At 49.2% G+C, this 6,698-nt stretch overlaps 1 pseudogene; it reads left to right on the forward strand.

The window, feature by feature from the left end:
* Positions 1–5,083: 5,083 nt before the first annotated feature.
* Positions 5,084–5,665, forward strand: LOC106724828 (annotated as a pseudogene).
* Positions 5,666–6,698: the final 1,033 nt, after the last annotated feature.

The following is a 6,698-nucleotide window of genomic DNA, read 5'->3' on the forward strand; positions in this document are numbered from 1 at the left end:
ATCTAATAGCTAATTTTAGTACAAGCTGTTGTTACAATAAAAGCCTAAGGAGGCAGGCAATCAAGGCTGTTTTTGGCTCCTTATGCCAACCAGTCCCTTAGCCTCTCCTCCACCGAAACATGTGTCAGAGTAATCACTCATCCGTCATTCAGGGTCTGTCGGTCAGTCCCGGCAGACACAGACCAAGATCTCAAGAGAGTGATAACTAGCAGGTCCAATCAGGCACAAATGCACACCCAAACCACGTGACCTGGGAAATACAAACACACAACCAGGCCTGCCCACCAGCCCAGAGACCCTGCTCCAGCCTGACCTTGGAACTAAGGCCTGGAGCTCGGCCAGTGTGCAGACTGGCTCATTCCAGAAAGCTGAAGGCCACCTCAGTCCAAGGACTGGGACCTCAGGGGACACCGAACTTCAGCTTGGGGACCCTCCTCCAAGATTGCTGCTTGCTGCACCACAGAAGAGCAAAGACTCCCAAGCTGTAAGAGAAAAGTCTGGTCAATTCATCACCAGAGAAATGAAAAGTGTCTGCAAGGCAAACACACCATGTTTTAAAGAGATAACTAGGGCCCTGACCGGTGTGGCTCAGTGGGTTGGGTGTCATCCCATGCACCAAAAGGTTTGCTGGTTCAAATCCTGTCCAGGGCACATGCCGGGGTTGCGGGCTCAACTCCCAGGATGGACTGCAGGAGGCAGCCGATGATGTTTCACTCTCACGTTGATGTTTTTTCACTCGCTCTCCCTTTTATTCCTCTCTCTCTAAATATCAATTAAAAAAAGACAACTAGAAAAAAATCTACTACCCTGAAGATAGACCTAAGTGGCATAGGACATGAATAACTGTTCCTGGAAAAAGTACTCGTCCTCACTCACAGTTGGAGAAGGCGGTTCCCACTTCCGCGCCCTGAGTGATTCTGAGATTAGGTGACACGCCCTTGCCACGGATACATAGGGATTGCTCGCCTGCACTGCTGGCAGCAGCTGAAACTAGTACGACTTCTAAGAAAGGCAGCTTGGAAGGCAGTTTGGCAACTGCTTGCAAAATCTAAAAAAGCACATCCTTTTTGATGCAGTGTTTCTACTTCTAAGAATTTGCCCTTGGCAACTCTGGGCGTGTGTGTGCAAAACCTCGTGTACAAAGCTGTTCTGTACAAACAGCTTAGGAGAGCAGAGACCATGAGGAGTGACCCAAGCGCTACCTTAAGGGCAGGACTTCTTCCCCACCAGGAGACACTGAAGTAAAAAGGGCAGGCCTGAAGGTCTTGGGGACCCGCTGCCTGTGAGAACAGCATTGTGGGGATGAGCAATTTCTGGAAGGCTGGAGAACAAACTTGTAGCAGAGGTTGCTCTTGGGGAATGGAACTAGAGCAGTGGTTCTCAACCTTCTGGCCCTTTAAATACAGTTTCTCATGTTGTGACCCAACCATAAAATTATTTTCGTTGCTACTTCATAACTGTAATGTTGCTACTGTTATGAACTGTAATGTAAATATCTGATATGCAGGATGGTCTTAGGCGACCCCTGTGAAAGGATCGTTTGACCCCCAAAGGGGTCGCGACCCACAGGTTGAGAACCGCTGAACTAGAGGATGGGGGTCAGGAGAAAGAGGAAGCCTTGCTTCCCCTGGCTCATAATTTGGTACTTCTTGAAATCAGTGAAAGGGAACATGTTAGCTATTCAAAGAAATAAGCCAGCAGGGGAGAGGTTGAACTACGTAAGTCCAGGGCCCGAGTGGAAGAGTCTCAGTGGTAGGAGCAGCACTGGCTGTGCTCCAGAACATTGTGCTGCCTTTGCCGTATGAATGTTACAGAAAGTAAGGAGTTCTCTGTTAACAAGTAGTCACTTAGCACAGACAATCCGCAAGGCCTTGTGATTGGGGAAGGGGGGCGTGGTAAGGATGGGGCCAGTGGCAGTGCGAGAACTCTGGCCCTGGAGAGGTACCTGCCCTGCTGCCCTGAAGGGTGCCAACTGTAGGCTGGTGTCCCTGGTCTGGTGAGGTGGCCAAAGCCCTGGCTGCTTGGCTTCCTACTATTACTGTTCCCTCTGCAGGGTACTGTCATTAGGGGTCTCACTCACCCACCAGGCCAGCCCTAAAGAGGAGGGTCTCCTTTTCCCAGGGTCCCCCAGAATGAAGAATCAGGAGGCCTACCTTCTGCCGCTGCCTCAGACAAGCCTCAACCTGCTCCTCTGGAAAAGGGGCACAACCCCAGTCACCTAAAAGGGCAGAAATGAGGTCCCCACACGGCTAGGGCTACATGTCAGGGATTCTTGACAACCCGGGGGGCTGTCTTCCCGGGCAATCCGAATGTGCATGCTTTCAGTCAACAGGTAGCAATGGAGCAGGGCCCTTGTTTCCAACCACCTGCCCAGTGGCCTGCTGCACCCTCCTGAGGGGGCTGTCCCTGCCACTCCTGGCTACCCGAACCTCACCGTTCCTATAGGATACACATGGTTCCCACTCACCAGATACTTAGGGAAAACAGGCTGCTCTAACCCAGGGGTGGGCAAACTTTTTGACTCGAGGGCCACAATGGGTTCTTAAACTGGACCGGAGGGCCGGAACAAAAGCATGGATGAAGTGTTTGTGTGAACTAATATAAATTCAAAGTAAACATCATTACATAAAAGGGTATGGTCTTTTTTTTTTGTTTTATTCATTTCGATCCGGCCCGCGGGCCGTAGTTTGCCCACGGCTGCTCTAACCTGTTTAAACCAGCAGTTCTCACTGGAGTGACTGCCCCCAGGGGACACTGTGGTCTCATGACAGGGATGCTCCTCAACCCCCTCACAGTGCCCAGGATGGTCCCCACAGGGAATGACCCAGCCCATGTCCTAAGTGCCCGGACACCTGTATAGGGCCAGACCATAGAGTGCTACCTGCTGAGTAAGACAATGGTGCTTGTGTGGGCTAACCCTGGAGCTAGCAGGGCTAAAGGGGACTGAAGACAATCCTGTGCCAATACCTGCGAGTCCTTTTTCCAGCTGAAGTCAGTGAGAGGCGGAGTCCCATGTGAGGAACAATAAGGGAGGGGAGCTTTAACTCTACCAAGTCACCCCCTGGCCTCCCCACCTCACAAATGAGAAAATAAGGTGGAGAGCCTGTCTGGGCACGACCAATCATACAACATGCAGCACGTCATGATCATCTTAGCCCAGTGATGGCGAACCTTTTGAGCTCGGCGTGTCAGCATTTTGAAAAACCCTAACTTAACTCTGGTGCCGTGTCACATATAGAATTTTTTTGATATTTGCAACCATAGTAAAACAAAGACTAATATTTTTGATATTTATTTTATATATTTAAATGACATTTAACAAAGAAAAATCAACCAAAAAAATGAGTTTGCATGTCACCTCTGACACGCGTGTCATAGGTTCGCCATCACTGTCTTAGAGGCTTCCTCAAGAAGGGACATGCGTGTTGTAGGTACACAGGGCCTCCTGTATGGCCTGGATACAGGTTGGGCACACATCCTATGAGCTCACAGCAGGCCCAAGGCCCCCAGGATCAGAGCACTCTGCTTCCTGAAGCCAAGTTTCAAGGCCTTCAAGATCTTGCTTATCTCGAAAAATTGGTCCTCACTGTTTTTTATATTTTGTAAGGCTCTTTAAAGAGCCAAAAGAAGACATTCCTATGACACATCTTGCATGACTCAGTATTTTTTAAATATATTTTTATTTATTTCAGAGAGAAGGAGGGAGAGGGAGAGAGAAAAAGAAACATCAACGATGAGAGAGAATCGTAGACTGGCTACCTCCTGCTCGTTCCCCACCAGGGATCGAACCCGCAACCGGGGCATGTGCCCTGATTGGGAATTGAACCATAATCCCCTGGTTCATGGGTTGACACTCAACCACTGAGCCACACCAGCCGGGCCATGACTCAGTGTTTTGAGGCTGTGGTCTGGGTGTGCTACCTATGAGGTGGGTTACACCATCGGCACTGCTGACCCTGGGATCCAGTCATTCTCTGTGGGGGGGTCACCTGGGCACCATGGTGGATTGAATTGCATCCCTGTCCCCACCCCTCAATGCCAGAAACAACTGTGACAACCACAAATGCCCCAGCCATCGACAGTGTCCACTGAGGGCAGAATCACCCCCAGGTGAGGGTGGGGCGATCGTCCCTTGGAGAAGTTGCACCAGCCAATAGTGAGAGGGGTCAAGTGGCACCTGCTATGCACGAGGGATATGGAGAAGGAGAGTGAGGAAAGCCTCTAGCAGGAGCCTGTGATCACCCGCCTGGACATGTCCTATGCAGGCAGCAGGGTCCCGGATGAACGGACACTGCTCCTGGCCCCGTGAGGAGATCATCAGAACATGGTGGCAAACTCCACCTGCACCCCTCCATGAGCCAACACAGCTCGAAGCACTCAACATGCTTTATTTAATTTTGTCCCCAGGGACGACCCATCTCTCCATTTCACAAACTAAGGAACTCAGGGCCCTGGCAGTTGGTGGGTGGTGGAGTTGGGACTGGAACTCTACCTGTCATGACTGCTCAGGTCACAATGTTCCCATGGGTGAGGGTCCCAGGCTCAGTATGGAGCGAGCCAGCAGTCTAAAGCTGAAAGGACTGCCCTGGATTACATCACATGTGAATCTCTACCAAGCACTTCCTGCAGGAATCATCCAATTAGGGGTCATGATGACAAATGAATGGGGGTCCCTGGGAACTGTCATCTTGGGGCACAGACTTTCACAGGCCCTAAATCTCCAGAGAAAAGTGCACACAAGGGAAGGAACCAGGAGGTTGGGAGGTGACTCAAAGCACCCCCAGATTACCTGTGGGCCTTGAACCAGCCCCTTCCTCTGAGAAAGGTGGGGGATCTTGCTAGGAGTCCAGGGGCTGTCGTCTTATTCCCAGCAATTCTCTAAGGGGTTGTTGGAGAAGTCCCATATGAGAAAGATCCAATCAGAAACAAGGAGTTGTCCAATTTTCTGCTCACGTTGGATCTGGGAGGCTAGGAGAGGAATCTCTGACCTTGTTCTATTGCCGCAGGTAAGGCAAGCCCGTGTCCAGCCTAAGGCTCCCTCCCTTCCACTACAGCAAATCAAAATACTATACAGAGTCGGAGTGGAGCGAGCAAACTGAGTGGTTGTGTAGTTGCGTCTCGGGGAGACCGGTAGCGCTTGCAGCATGGCTGACCAACCAACTGAAGAAGCTTTTTCACTATTTGACAAGGATGGTGATGGAACTACTACTATAACAACAAAGGAATTGGGAGCTGTAATGAGGTCTCTTGGGCAGAATCCCACAGAAGCAGAGTTACAAGACATGATAAATGAAGTGGATGCTGATGGTAATGGCACAATCGACTTCCCAGAATTTCTGACAATGATGGCAAGAAAAATGAAAGACACAGACAGGGATCGAGAAGCATTCCGGGTGTTTGATAAGGATGGCAATGGCTATATTAGTGCAGCAGAGCTTCGCCATGTGATGACAAACCTTGGAGAGAAGTTAACAGATGAAGAGGTTGATGAAATGATCAGGGAAGCAGATATTGATGGTGATGGTCAAGTAAACTATGAAGAGTTTGTACAAATGATGACAGTAAAGTGGAGATATTGTACAGAATGTGTTAAATTACTTGTACAAAATTGTTTATTTGCCTTTCCTTTGTTTGTAACTTATCTGTAAAAGGTTCCCCCTACTGTCAAAAAAAATGCATGTATAGTAATTAGGACTTCATTCCTCCATGTTTTCTTCCTTTATCCTACTGTTATTGTCCTGAAACCTTATTTTAGAAAATTGATCAAGTAACATGTTGCATGTGGCTTACTCTGGATATATCTAAGCCCTTCTGCACATCGAAAGTTAGATTGAGTTGGTCAAATGAGGGAACACCTGGTTATGCCTTTTTAAGTAGTTTTCTTTAGGAACTGTCAGCATGTTGTTGAAGTGTGGAGTTGTAACTCTGCGTGGACTATGGACAGTCAACAATATGTACTTAAAAGTTGCACTATTGCAAAACGGGTGTATTATCCAGGTACTCGTACACTATTTTTTAGTTCTGCTGGTCCTGTAACAGAAACATTTTCTTTTATTGTTACTTGCTTTTTAAACGTTTAGTCACTTAAAGAAAATCTGCTTATGGCACAATTTGCCTCAAATCCACTCCAAGTTGTAGATTTGTTTTCCAATTAAAAAAATTTTTCCCCCCACCCCCATACTATCCAGCTGTCAGCCAGTTATGCCGTGTGCAGTGGAGCAGGGAGGCTCTGCAGAGGGAAGACCTGGCTCTGAGTCCCGGTTCTATCTCTTCATCTATGAAGTGGGGATAAGGGATAACACTGCCTATGTTGCTTTGAAACTGGGCTCAACTTCTGTGAAGCAGCTAGCAGAGTGCCTGACCCAAAGGAGATGCTAGGAAGTGGTAGCTATTCCCATGGGCCTAGTGACAGGCCCACTATAGGTCCCAGCCATGCCTGCTTCCTGCTCCTCCATCACGCAGTACTCCTGGGCTGTGCGGCATGGAAGGTGCCTTGGTGGCCACGGCTGCTGCCTCAATGACCTCTTGGTCACAGCTGCAGGCTGAGTGGCCAGGTAGTGGCCCCATCTCCTCCCACGCAGTCAACGAAGGTGAAAAGGACCACCGTTCTTAAGAGTCCGTCCTCAGTTAAGGACATGGGAGGAACAGGGCTGCCTGGCAGGAGGGCTGGCTGTGGTTTTACAGATGTGGACTCTGGA

Source organism: Myotis brandtii, unplaced genomic scaffold (assembly GCF_000412655.1).
Source record: "Myotis brandtii unplaced genomic scaffold, ASM41265v1 scaffold122, whole genome shotgun sequence".
NCBI classification, from domain to species: Eukaryota; Metazoa; Chordata; class Mammalia; order Chiroptera; family Vespertilionidae; genus Myotis; species Myotis brandtii.